The sequence below is a fragment of the Euprymna scolopes genome, chromosome 9 (genome assembly GCF_053919585.1).
Source record: "Euprymna scolopes isolate OS-2025 chromosome 9, ASM5391958v1, whole genome shotgun sequence".
Classification (NCBI taxonomy): Eukaryota; Metazoa; Mollusca; class Cephalopoda; order Sepiida; family Sepiolidae; genus Euprymna; species Euprymna scolopes.
The window spans coordinates 114,846,520-114,861,519 of record NC_136490.1 but is presented as its reverse complement, the minus strand read 5'-3'; the positions used below and the strand labels follow the sequence as shown (position 1 = coordinate 114,861,519).

Here is a 15,000-nt window from a genome sequence, read left to right as displayed (position 1 = left end):
TATTGTCCTGATGATATGATAAAGTACATATGGCCTTTATAGTTTATATATATATATATATATATATATATATATATATATATATATATATATATATATATATATATTAGCAAAAGTACCCGTCGTAGACTTGGTTCAAAAACAGCCTACAGAAAATGGACTGATTTATGAAAGTATGATAGGTTATGAAAAGGAAGGGTTGTAAAGAGATAGCTTCGAATTTGGGTGTATCAAAACCAAAGCAAAATATGATGAAAGTAAAAATAAAATAGATAAACCCCATAATTTATTATACCATACCTGTTCACACTGAAACACTTATCACAATATTCTGTGGATCTGTATTAAAAAAAAAACCTTGTTAAACTTTGTGACATATTTCCATTCTATGGAAGTCAGGCGCGAACGAACACCCCATAATTTTGTTATACCATATTTCTTCAAACTGAAACATAATTATCAAAGTAGACTTACGCAGATAGATATGAAAAGTCTTTATTAAAGTTTGTGCCTATTTCCATTCCATGGAGGTCAGGCGCGAACGCAGACCCCACAATTTTATTATACCATCCCTATTTAACTTAAAACTTACTTATCAAAGTATTATTATGTACATCTATATCAAAAACACTTGTAAATGATATTTTTTTTAATTTTTAAATTTTTTATTTCCATACTTTTTTTTTTTAAATTGGTAATTTTTTTATTTTCATACTTTGTGGACCAGGCTTGAACGCAGACCCCGCAATTTTAATGAACTACCGTTCTGCCAGATGAAACATACCCTGTGTCTCGATACATCTTCTATCATTATATGTAATCAGTTTTTAAAAATACCCAACCATATAAGAGTCTATTCGTGACCACACACACACACACACACACACACACACACACACACACACACACACACACACACACACACACACACAGACTCAGCTTTATATTATATATATATATATATATATACATGCGTTTGTGTGTGTGTGTGTGCGTGCACGCGCGTGTATAATTCATGTATGCACATAACCTCTTAGAAGGAAATAGTATTTTATGTATCGACTTTCTGTATTTCCGTCAACAGTATTCAATGCGTGAGCAGAGCTATATATATATATATATATATATATATATATATATATATATATATATATATATAAAGAGAGAGAGAGAGAGAGAGAGAGAGAGAGAGAGAGAGAGGGAGGGAATTAGACCTGGAGTCTAAAGAGCAAAGTTTATTTTAATGTATTAATACTTTAAAAGAACACTGCTCATAATACTATAGATATATAATAAGCTCAATAGGTATATTTATCCTAGAGCTATATTAATAACGAGTATAAAGATTGATAAGTACAATAAACTCCTTCATAATTTGCCATTATCAATCTTTATACATACATATATATATATATATATATATATATATATATATATATATATATACATATATATATATATACATACATAACAAACTTTTGCTATATATATATTTCATAACTTTCTTCCTATATATATATATATATATATATATATATATGCACACATATATATAAATATATATATATATATACGTATAAATATCTTTTCTATTTTTCTATTTTGAAAATGATATTTCTTGTGTTAAATATATACTCTTTGATAGCCCAGTTATATATGTGTGTATATGTAGACGTATTTGGGTTTTGGTAATGTTTTTATAGAGAAAAACTCATACATACATACATACACACATAATTATTATTATTATTATTATTAAGTAGATTAGATCTAGCTCTCTTGGGACGGTTATTTTATGGATATTTACAAAATATAATAACAGCCGTACGTAATATTACCGGTCAGTATTGTTGTTAATGTCTTTGCATATAACCGGCAACAAAACAGTCCCAGCTCCAGAAGGGGGATATAATCCTTGGAATTGTTTTCTCTCATAACTGGAGAAAAAGCATACTTCATTTCGACATTGGTCAAACATCTGCATCTTGATTTGACCCTGCGCTAAATCTTAAGATGTAAATATTCTTATATATTACAATTTTTTTCTTTAAACGGAATAAAAAGTATGAAGCCTGTCCTATCTATAATCTGTCCTATCTATAATCTGTCCTATCTATAATCTGGTATATTTTGAGAATAAACGACTCGATTATTTTTTCTTGTATTTCTCAATGAAAACGAAGCTAGGCGGCGGTCGGTGGTGCGGTGCGGTGCACATCTCCCACTTGAATTGCAAGATATAGCAGTTGTATTCGTTTGTATTTCACTAAATCGGAGCCTTGATATTTTCAAAAGAAAAAAGAATTTTTATGGCTATTTACTTTAAAGTACAGTGCCTGAAAGGGGGTAATATTTATGTTTTTTTTTAAATAGTAGTTACTTCGTGACTATTCGAAATTTAGCGGAAATGTTGAACTATTGAAGCTTTCAAATAGAATGACATTTAAACTGGCTTGGAAATTCTTAGCAAAAATCCTCATGTATTAAAAGATTAAAAACTTTGGAAACTTTTTTGTGTTATTTTTATGAATAGAGATTTAAATAACATTATGGTAAGAAAATTAATTATAGTTTTATAACAATTTCCTTCGACTAGTAGTTTAATGATCAAAAGATATTATGATTCTTAAATTACCATTCAAACTGAAAACGAACGCAGTTAAACAAGATTAAATTTAAAAGTAAAGAATACATGCAGCAGATTTTGAATAAAATTTATTGTTAGACTTAAATTATATTTTTTGTCATGAAATAAATTTTTTATTCACTTTTTTAAAACACTTGAAAATGTAACCGATTTGGTGCTAATAGCGGAGAGGGGTCAGAGATTGATTCACATATACGAGCGGTACCTCCCTATTTATTTTTTTTCAATTTTTTCACCGAATATTTATCGAATGGATACTAATCTACCAGATTATCAATTTTTTTTAAAATTCAATATCCAATTACTAAAAAGTCAATATTTAATTATTTTCCCCAATTCCGATTTCGAAATCACATATCTAATGCAACATCATGTTGCTTTAAATAGCTTGTATTTCGTACAGGGAAAAATACCCCTTTTAAATAAAACACGAAAATAACCTACAAGTGGCAAGTTTTAAACAAATATCTTTTCTCTCGTTAAAAATATATTCAAATTTTTAAAAATTTATTTTCGATGTATGCTTAAATTCTTTTCAAATTTCAAAGTAAGAAAGTAATAATTTTTACTCAAAAAAAAAAAAAAAATACTCAAATGGTTGACTTGTATGCGTGGAAATCAACATGCATTGTGATGGATTAAAATAGGATTTTTTATTTGTTTTGAGTACCAAAACAAAATTTATTTACTTTTCTCATTTAAAGAATTATTTGAAAACGATGTTCTTAGAACACATAATAACATGGATTTTGTCTGCTTTAAAAGTTGAGTCAATATTTAAAAATATTTATTCGAAATTAGAGAGACTGATAATATTCTACGGAATTGAAAATGAATATTTATTGATATAGACATACTGTTATACTACTATTTAGCTCCATTCATGAATTGATCATTGTTCAAGTCGATATGGAATATATATATATATATATATATATATATATATATATATATATATATATATATATATATAAAATTTATTTATACAAACATGTTGTTTCATTGGATGTACGTCTAGGAAACTAAACTCTACTGGCTATATATATATATATATATATATATATATATATATATATATATATATATATATATATAAAGAGAGAGAGGGGGAGAGGGAAGACAGACAGACGTACAGACAGACAGAAAGACATAGAGAAACAAACCAAGTCACACGTCTATCAAGATTTCGTCTTTCTTGTCAGACATCTTCTGGATGAATGAATCGAAAATAAAATACCTGTACAATATTTGAAAATATATTTGCTGTAATGAAAACTATGACTGTATTTTATTTCAGAAACTCATACTTTTTATTAAAACACATATCTTTTCAAATATTGTACTGATATTTAATATTCTGTTATTTATTCACCCAGCAGTAAGCTAACAATAAAGACGAAGAGGTTTGTTCCTTTTTTTATCTATCTCCTCGGGATATTATTATATATATACAGTAATATGCATATATATATATATATATATATATATATATATATATATATATATATATATATATATATATATATATATATTGTTATGGGACGATTCCATCATGTTTCTTAATTCCGATACAATTATGGATTCCGTACGTAATTTCCGATTCCGATACAAATTCCGATTCCGATTTTGTTCCTTTATGAATATCTAAACATTTAACTAAAAAGTTGTTATTTTTACTGGTTGTCTTAAAAAAAAAAAACATGTTAAATCTGTATATCTTTTCTCAAAAGAAAACACTTGCAAGGGACGATCTTTAGATTATTGTTTCACTAGTAGTTTAAAATCAACAAATGTTCTTGGCCTTTTGGCAAAGATCAAAGTGTAGTATCTGTTCCGGCAGATGCTGCAAGCTCTGACTGGCTATGACTAGCTCTGACTAGCAAAGACCAGATGTGGGGGCAACCCCACATGCCTGACCATTAACCAGCTCCCATTTCCCACCTCTCGGAAGCTGGTTCCCTTTTTCCCTTCCCCCTCCCTTCACTCCTCACATTAAAAATCGGCCTTGTGCCTAATTTGCTCGGTGGGGGAGCAAATAAATACCATCTGTTCCGGCAGATACTGCAAGCAAAGACCATATGTGGGGGCAACTCCACATATAAGACCTTGGTCAATGTAGGGGAAACCCTTCATACCAATTGTCACTATCCAGCTCCCCTACTCCCCGGGGAGTTGGTCCCCATTTCCCCTTCACTCCTCACTTTAAAAATCGGCCTTGTGCCTAATTTGCTCAGTGGGGGAGCAAATAAATACCATCTGTTCTTCAGATGCTGCACTTCTATTTCTTGTTCTCTTTCAGTGGAGGAGAAATCCTTCACGACTGAGACAATTTTTATTTTTGTACCTTTTCTCCACGTTAAAAAACGACCCTGGTGTCTAACTCTGTCCCGTGGGGAGGCATAGTAAATAGGTACTAGTAGCAGTGAAAGATTTTGTTTTAAACAAAATCAAATTAAAAAAAATGGAATTATAGGTATGGAAAAAATCGCACATTTTTTTCAATTTCGATACTCAAAAAGTTACAATTTTTTAAAATTCTCAATTCCGATTAATCGTCAATATATATATATATATATATATATATATATATATATATATATATATATATATATATATATATTTATCGAACTTCGGCATTTGGGCGATGTCAAAACATCGTTAATTCACTACCTGCACAACAGCAGCCCTATAGCGTAATGGTGAAAAGCCTTTACTGTCGTTTGGGCGGTCGGATTTCGACCCTAGGTTGAGGTAGTTGCCTTTCTAGCCGCACTGATGAGCTGTGACACAGCGAAAAGTACTGTATGTATATATATATATATATATATATATATATATATATATATATGTCTGTATATTTATACATGTATATGTTTATATTTATATTAATATAGATTTATATATATATTTATATATATATATATATGTATATATATATGTATATATTTACATATATATATTGTTTTTATTTGTTTTAAATGAGCATTAAGATATCACTACACATTCATGAGCATGTTCAGGCGATATTTGCTTATATAAAAGTTAAGCTGTGTGTGTATGTGTGAGTGTGTGTATGTACACGCCGATATAAAAATAATTCGAGTATATGTTTTATCTTTTTATGCAAGTTGGTAGGTATTTGATTAGAATCTATTCCCGTTTTAAGACGAGTTTCTTAAATATTATGACGTCGTTTACGTTTAAAGTAGATGTTTTTCGATTTTTTTTTTTTTTACTGGCGTGTTCAGTATTGGGTCTGTTACTATTTTAAAAAGAGGTTGGTGCATTTCTGTCCGCATCCTGAAAATCTCACGAAGATGGAGATAAATATATAAATGTTTTACTAAATATTTAACTGTTATTTTAACAAGTTTATCTTTATAATGCCGTTGCTTATTTGAAATGTAAACTATGTTTAAATTTATACTTTTTGAGAGTGCGCTAAGTATATGAAAATTTTTAGAAAGATTTTTCTTTTTTGAAAACTTTTAAATGGAAAGAAAGATCATTGTTTATTATTCTGTAAAATCTTCATCTCATATTAATGCTTATAAATCTAAATAATTAACAGAAATTAAAACTCATGTTAAAAAAAATAAATATAAACGTATTTGGAAAAAATAACAGAAACGCACTTACAGAAATAAATCCAAACACATTACAAGTATTAAATTTACAAACTGGAAAACAAATTAATTACAACGCATGTAAACAAATAAATGTATACTTGTTTAAAGAAATAAATTTTTAAGCAAATAAAGTTAAACAGAGTCAAACGAACAAATTTAAACACATTTAAACATGAATATATACATATTTAAACAAATAAATATAAACACGTTAAAAGAAATAGATTCAAACATGTTTATAGAAATAAATTTAGACATAATTAAACAAATAAATGTAAGCACGTTTAAACAAATAAATTTAAACATATTCAAACAATCAAACTGAAACGCATTTGAACAAATAAATTAAACACATTTACAGAAATAAATTTAAACATACAAATAACTGTAAACACATTTAAAGAAAATAATTTTAACACATTTAAAAAGATAGATGTAAACACATTCGAGCAAAAGAAAACCGTAAACATATTAAAACAGATAGATTTAAAGACATTTAGACCGATAAATTTAAACGTATTTAAACAGGTGAATTTTAACGTACTTAAACAGATGAATTCATACATTAAAACGTATTTAAACATATACATGTATGTATTTAAACAGATAAGTTTAAACGAATTAAAACAGAGTAATTTAAACGAATTTAAACATATACATTTAATTGTATTTAAACATATTCATTTGCACGTGTTTAAGTATATACGTATAAACATGTATACATTTAAACGGATAACTTTAAACGAACTTACACAGATAAATTAAAACGTATTAAAACAGATAAATTTAAACGTATTTAAATTGATAAATTGAAATGTATTTACACATGTACATTTACACGTATTTTTACAGATATATTTAAACGTATTTAAATAGATAAATTTAATGGTATTAAACATTAATTTAAACGTATTTAAACAAAAAAGATAAATAGAAGATTATAGATATTAAAGCTGTCAAATTTAAACGTATTTAAACAGATAAATTTTAATGTATTTAAGCAGATAAATTTTAATGTATTTAAGCAGATAAATTTTAATGTATTTAAGCAGATAAATTTTAATGTATTTAAGCAGATAAATTTTAATGTATTTAAGCAGATAAATTTTAATGTATTTAAGCAGATAAATTTTAATGTATTTAAGCAGATAAATTTTAATGTATTTAAGCAGATAAATTTTAATGTATTTAAGCAGATAAATTTTAATGTATTTAAGCAGATTAATTTTAATGTATTTAAGCAGATAAATTTTAATGTATTTAAGCAGATAAATTTTAATGTATTCAAGCAGATAAATTTTAATGTATTTAAGCAGATAAATTTTAATGTATTTAAGCAGATAAATTTTAATGTATTTAAGCAGATAAATTTTAATGTATTTAAGCAGATAAATTTTAATGTATTTAAGCAGATAAATTTTAATGTATTTAAGCAGATAAATTTTAATGTATTTAAGCAGATAAATTTTAATGTATTTAAGCAGATAAATTTTAATGTATTTAAGCAGATAAATTTTAATGTATTTAAGCAGATTAATTTTAATGTATTTAAGCAGATAAATTTTAATGTATTTAAGCAGATAAATTTTAATGTATTCAAGCAGATAAATTTTAATGTATTTAAGCAGATAAATTTTAATGTATTTAAGCAGATAAATTTTAATGTATTTAAGCAGATAAATTTTAATGTATTTAAGCAGATAAATTTTAATGTATTTAAGCAGATAAATTTTAATGTATTTAAGCAGATAAATTTTAATGTATTTAAGCAGATAAATTTTAATGTATTTAAGCAGATAAATTTTAATGTATTTAAGCAGATACATTTTAACGTATTTAAACAGATAAATTTAAACGTATTTAAACAGGTACCTTTTAATGCATTTAAACAGATATATTCAAACGAATTTAAACAGATAACGTTAAACAAATTTTAACTGGTAAATTCAAAGACATTTTGACTGATAAATTCAAATGCATTTAAACAGAGAAATTTAAATGTATTTCAACTCATAAATTGAAACAAATTTAAACAAAAGCTTACATTTTTTAAACATTTTTATAAATAAAAACATGTACACACATTTAAGCAAATAACTGTACGCATATTTAACCAATATAAACGTAAACCGGGGTTTACATTCATTAAATTTTGTACGCAAAACTTTTACTCACATTTTATCGCCAAGAATTTTATCACATTTGTGAATTTTAGATAAGACTTAGCAATTCGTATATTTTTTTATTCTTCGGAAAACTGTTCTCATCTCGAGTGTAATTTTCACAACGTTTCTGTCGAGTTAACCTCCGATCTTCTTCAGGTGTATTTTGTCGAACGGAGGAATCTTTCTCTCGCACTCGATAATTTGAACAGAATTTCGAAGTGGACCCTTCATTTAATTTTAAAATAAAAGACTTTCATTCTGTCACACATTTCTGGATATGTCTTTAGTAATCCGCAGTAATCTGTGGTGTAGTTGTTAGAATACCTAAAAAAAAAATCAATTGTAAATGTGACAGTCTTTTGAATATTAAGGGTTCAATCCCACGTGTGGTTGACCGAAAATACAATTGCGAATAACATAAGATTTCCATCCAGGCATAGTTGGCAGATCGAGAGCATGCTGCTCCCGTGAATTAAATAAAGGGGTTCGTCTGAAAATTTCATGCAAATTCCCGAGTCCGAAAACATATTGCCAAGTTTGACAAAGTACACCCGGAGAAGGTCAGAGATTACATCGACCAAAACCTTGTAAAAATGACACTCAAGATGAGAATAATAGTCCGAAATTTTTTCTCTGGTTAATATTTATATTCAAAACAAATGCTATATTTGATTGGATTAAACTTTCATCCAAAATAAATCGATATAATATTTATGCTAATCTCTCTCTCTCTCTCTCTCTCTCTCTCTATATATATATATATATATATATATATATATATATATATATATATAACTACTTCATTTACTCACATAAATTAATACGAAAGTATAAATTTATGCGTAAACTTTAAGTATTTACTCAGTGCTCAAGCCTGAAGAATCCTAGAGTGAATGAAACGCGGAATATTCAATGTAGCTTAATCGCCATATATAGTTTATAACTTACTATATATATATATATATATATATATATATATATATATATATGTGTGTGTGTGTGTGTGTGTGTGTAAACGTGAGAATATTAAAAATATAATTTTAAACACATTTAAACAAATTAAGCAAATAACTGTACACGCAGTTAAGTAATATATAAACATAATCCGAGGTTTATTTTCATTAAATTTTGTACGCAGTGTGGGGACACTTCTTAACCTATATACACAACGCATTATTGATCCACGGACTTAAAAAATTGGTATATAGTGAATTCATTTATGTGAAAAAGTTTGTAATCCGTTTTCTTCTGGAAAGAAGAGTTGCTAAGGAGTCAAAATTGAAAAAAAATCGGTAGGTGAATGTCATCAGATTTTTATCTGTTTGTCAACTGTTTCACGAATGCGCATGCGTGAATGCTTCACATGATAGATTCCGTAGATTATAAGTAAGGCTATGACAACAGCATATTCTTTTCATTGTTTTGACTCTCTAGTATATATCCGACACAGTTAGACACAGTTAATCAACCGAGAACCACATCACTCTATAAAAAAGCATATGAGATATCAACAGATACACACTCGAGAATCAAAACAATGAAAAGAATATGCTGTTGTCATTGCCCTAGTTATAAGTATGTTTGAAAACACTTTTTAAGGATCGTGTCAAGCTGGCCTAGTGTTTATAGTACTTGCCCCATTATCTTCAGGTTTTGTTTTCGATCTCAACTCGAGAATTCTTTTTTATTTACAAGAAGTGAATCTTGTAAGAAAAAAAAATAATACTCCCATGCACATGTGTCCTTTTCTGTATGAATTAAAATATAATATTTATGCATATTTTACGACCAAACAACGCCGGGCAGCCTGCTAGTATTTCTATAAAACTTATGTTGCCTCTTCAAATCTTAGCGTAAAGTAAGTTATTTATTGATTAAATAATGCATTGCAACTGGACTCTTTTTTTAGAAATACGATTGTTTTTTTTTTTATTAAAACGAAATAATATGCAGTAAATAATTAACTATATCAATAAATTTGAATTATTATGCACTTATTACTTGAATTATTAAAATATCAGTAAATTGTTTCACTCATTTTGTAGGAATTATTAATATGTTAATAATTTATTGTTTTTTTTTTTTTTTAATTTTGTTCGCCAAAACTAATCTATATTGCGGTTGAAGCGTAAAGAGCTACTGTGATTTTCTTGGATTTTTATGAGGAGGAGGCAATTTGGGTTTGGAGTTGAGCAGTAGATGTTTGTTCTCATTACATTTTAAATTTGCCGTGTTTATCCGGGCGAGAAAATAGGCTGAAGGAAGGGAAATCATTAGACAGGTGGCATAAATTAAGAATCTAGAAATGTATAAAATTTCCGTCATCTATGGGTCTCTACATTGAAGGGGTACAGTTTGCTGCTAATCTGAGAGGTCAGGAACATTTCAATTGAGAAGGTACAGCAGCAGTAATAATTAGGTGTTGGTGAGTGGTTGATATGATGTATACCGTCGCGCGTTATGTCATAGACTATGCTGGATTCGAATCCTATCGGATAAGATTATTTGCACACTATTATTGTAGGAAAAGGCATGGACCGTCATTTCACTAAGCCATTTTCCAAATAGAAACCATTGTTTAATTAATCGTATAACATAAATTGTTTACAATTGTGTTGACTTGCTGTGATTAAACAAAATAAACAGAAATGTTTCCATAAAGACTTGTATTGTTTATATGATTAGAATTTTTAGGACTACTTTCTCATCTTCGAAGCTATACTCGGCTGATGCAACCTCCGACCTTCTTGGCGAACTCAGGACTCTGATCGGACTTTTGAACCAAATTTTTTTTATTTAATCCACGTAAGTAATTCGTAAGTGTATTCTTAGTATCGCTTGTAATCAGGATTGAACATTCAAGCCGCAGTATATTTTAAGTCAGAACTGATTTTGACTTAGCACTTACACCTGTTATGAAGGCCGTAGGTTACATCGGCTGAAACGTTGAAAGAATGACATCTAAGATGTGAACAGCAATCCGATTCATCCAAGTAATACAAGTTGAAAAGTTTGTCCAGTTTTGCAAGAAAAGTAAGTAAAAATATTTTTAACTAATTCATAGCAGTGTTTGTGTTAAGCACAACGTTCCGGTCGTTGGAACCTGTGACCTTCTTCGGGTATGAGAACACGCTTCTTTTCCTACTTAGTTCGAATTCTTGTAATGCAGAGCCAACCCTCGTTTTTCTTAGTAACTTACACTGTACTGATCAAGAGACCTTGGCACTTTGAACTTGATATTAATAAAACCATGTAGTCTCACAAGCGATCATACATGAAACAGCTTTATGTTGAATATATATATGATGATTGCAACGTCAGACGAGTGCCACTCCCTCAGACATCTAAAATCCATGAGCCCAAATGCCTGAGGGAGTATCTATACAAATATGATGTTACAGAGTCTTAGCTTTGTACGACAGCTAAGTCTCTCTCTCGGTTCAAAATGTTGAGATCCAGCAACAAGCAAGAGCAAGATAGCCTGCAACAAATTAAACTGCAGACAAGCTTAATGCGGGTAATGGTCTTCCGCTTTATGTTTTTTTTTTAAATCAGAGATTTGCTTCTCCTAGAAAGGTTGCCTTCACCACGGCTTACGGGAGCCCTCTCCACCCCAATACACATATATACACACACACACAAATATACACGGTGCTAGTTGGCCGTTGACCCAAAAAAAGAGTTCATTCGCCCTTTGAAAGGTCTTGTTTTTAATCCTTCAGGGAGACTAGCCGCCCTCCTCACCAAACAAGTCTGGTGGGGGAACCAGTTTAGTCGCCGGTGACCCGACCATGAGGCAGGTAGTACTGGGTTACATGGTACCAGTAGCACATGACATGACCTGACATATATATATATATATATATATATATATATATATATATATATATAGATATATATATATAGATAGATATATATATATATGTCCGTTCTGTCATGAAAATCTATGTGTGTAATACGCGTGTGTAATGCATTGCATATTGTTTTTAAAAGCCTCTTAGTTCGCAATGTAGTTTACAAAACCCTGCCGTCTTGATACGCCCTCTCCAGTCTCTCACGCCACCACGTTTCTGGTCATGTTTAACAACGCTGGCAGATACTGCATGTAGATCTTTTTTGGTGATTCTCCTGATAACGTTGGTAATGTTCTCATTTGGTTGGTCTAGATCGTGAGACTTATTTGCATAAACTTTTGGTTTTAAAGTGCCTCAAAGATAAAAAAAAAAATCACATGATGGCAAGTCCGGGGAACATGGTGGCCATAACCCTTTGCTTATTGTTCTCTCTTCCGCAAGCATGTCATAAATTCGTGTCTGTGAGACGTGTGGCATGAAGCGCAATCTTGTTGGACAAAGAATTGCATTTTGTCTTATGGTGTCAGTTTGTCGTTAAGAGAAAGATGAGAGATGAGGCTATTTTTAAGTGGGCCGCTTAATCTGAAAAAAAAAGAGAAAGATTAGATATATGTATCGGGCTACTTCTAAATTGGTCACTCTGTATATAACTCTGAACAGAGACAGGTTGATGACCACAGCGAGAGACAATGTCAAAGTAAACAATATCGGAAACGGTTAAAAAAAAAAAAGATTAAAAAAAAGTAAAGTAGAAAGAGAAAAAGCTGCACGGAGACATTATAAGGATGACAAGACAATAATTACGAAAACGCTTGGACATGATTAAAAAACAGACACAAACGGAGAAACGGGATCGATAGTGAGAGCTGTAAATACAAGTTACATTAAAGCTAAAATAAATGAGTAAATGTAGACTCTGCAGACAAAGTGACGAAATGATAAACCATGTAATAACCGAATATCAAATTAGCTACAAAATAATACAATCACATATATGACAATATGACGAATTCTATAATTGCACTTCGAATACGCAGACAAATGGTACAAGCACCAACTTGGCATAATATTGGAATAGGAAAAACACACAATCCTTTGGAACATGTTACAATATTTTACGTAAATCTCTTATGAGTTCTTTGGTCTACGACAACGATTCAGCGAAACACGTGGAAGGCCTACCGTATATGAGATAAAATGACATAAATGCGATTTAAATATACTTGTATATGAATTGTTTACAAAAGGTGTATATGCTCTGAAAGTGCAATCCATTTTTATTGAGCTTAAATTTAGAAATTATAAAACATTTATTTTCTGCATACATTAACTGTATAAACACTATGCGTATAAACACACACACACACACACACACACACACACGCATATATATATGTATATATGCACACACACGTACATATATTGTAATATTTAAAAAGAGATTTTTCCTACGTTTGTCTTGACGTACTTCTCATGTTCGTGTCCTTTTTCTATTTGTTTTGGAAATCTGTGTCTGTATATGTACGTCCTTGTATAATGCTGACTTTTTCTCCTTCTTGATAGAAGCATTTAGCTTCTGAATACACGGTCCTATAGCGGTTTCTCCCCTATTCTCTTTTCTATGACCCTTATCGACTGGATGAATCAATAAAATCCCTACGTATCTTTACTCTTTATTGTTAAAAATACATATTCTAATCTTTACTCCTCTAAATCGGGAAAAGCTTTTTTATCCTGATAGCTTTGTCCCATCATCGGACCTTCATTTCACAGCTTAATTTCATCATATATATATATATATATATATATATATATATATATATATATATATATATTTGTCTTTACATAAGCAGTAGTTTGTTGCTACACAGTCATGAGCATGTTTCTGTCTACCAGTATTTACCAACTAGAGACCCCATAAGGCAACAACCCTTATTTCCGAAAACGGAATTCAAACGTTTTCGGAAATAAGGGTTGTTGCCTGATGAGGTCTCTAGTTGGTAAATACTAGTAGACCGAAACATGTTCATGACTGTGTAGCAACAAACTACTGCTTATGTAAAGACAAATGTAACCTGCTGTACTTCTGTATTGAGCACTATCGTATGAACCGCGTTATATTTCACTGGTTAACCTACCTTTGGAAAATAGAAACCTCAAATTGTATATATATATATATATATATATATATATATATATATATATATATATATATATATATATATATGCATGTATGTACGCAGGTATATATATATATATATATATATATATATATATATATACCTACATGCATGTATACATACATGCATGCATGCATGCATATATATATATATATATATATATATATATATATATATATATATATATATATGGATAAAAATCATTACGAAAATATATAGATGTTTATATCTCTTCTGTATTTATTTCCTATTTGTTGACGTGTAGGAATACAAAAAGTCTTTCACAAAACAAAAAAAAATAAAAAGATAAAACGAAAACGTATTTTTCATAAGCACAATACTTGCGACCAATCCTTCGGTCTTCTTAAGTGTGAATGATAGAAACACGAGTACAAGACGTGGAGGGCTCTCTCTCTCACACACACACACACACACACACACACACACACATATATATATATATATATATACAGGGTGTCCGTAAAGTTACTATACAGTCTTATTGTTTTATTGTATTATATTTGT

The 15,000-nt window shown here is 29.4% G+C and overlaps 1 long non-coding RNA gene across 1 annotated transcript in view; it reads right to left on the bottom strand.

The window, feature by feature from the left end:
• LOC145284805 (uncharacterized) overlaps window positions 1-15,000 on the bottom strand; it is a 212,462-nt gene that overhangs the window by 195,441 nt on the left and 2,021 nt on the right. The window contains exon 2 of the long non-coding RNA XR_013868885.1: window positions 8,452-12,877. This is a non-coding gene — a long non-coding RNA (uncharacterized LOC145284805). The remainder of the gene's footprint in view (window positions 1-8,451; window positions 12,878-15,000) is intronic.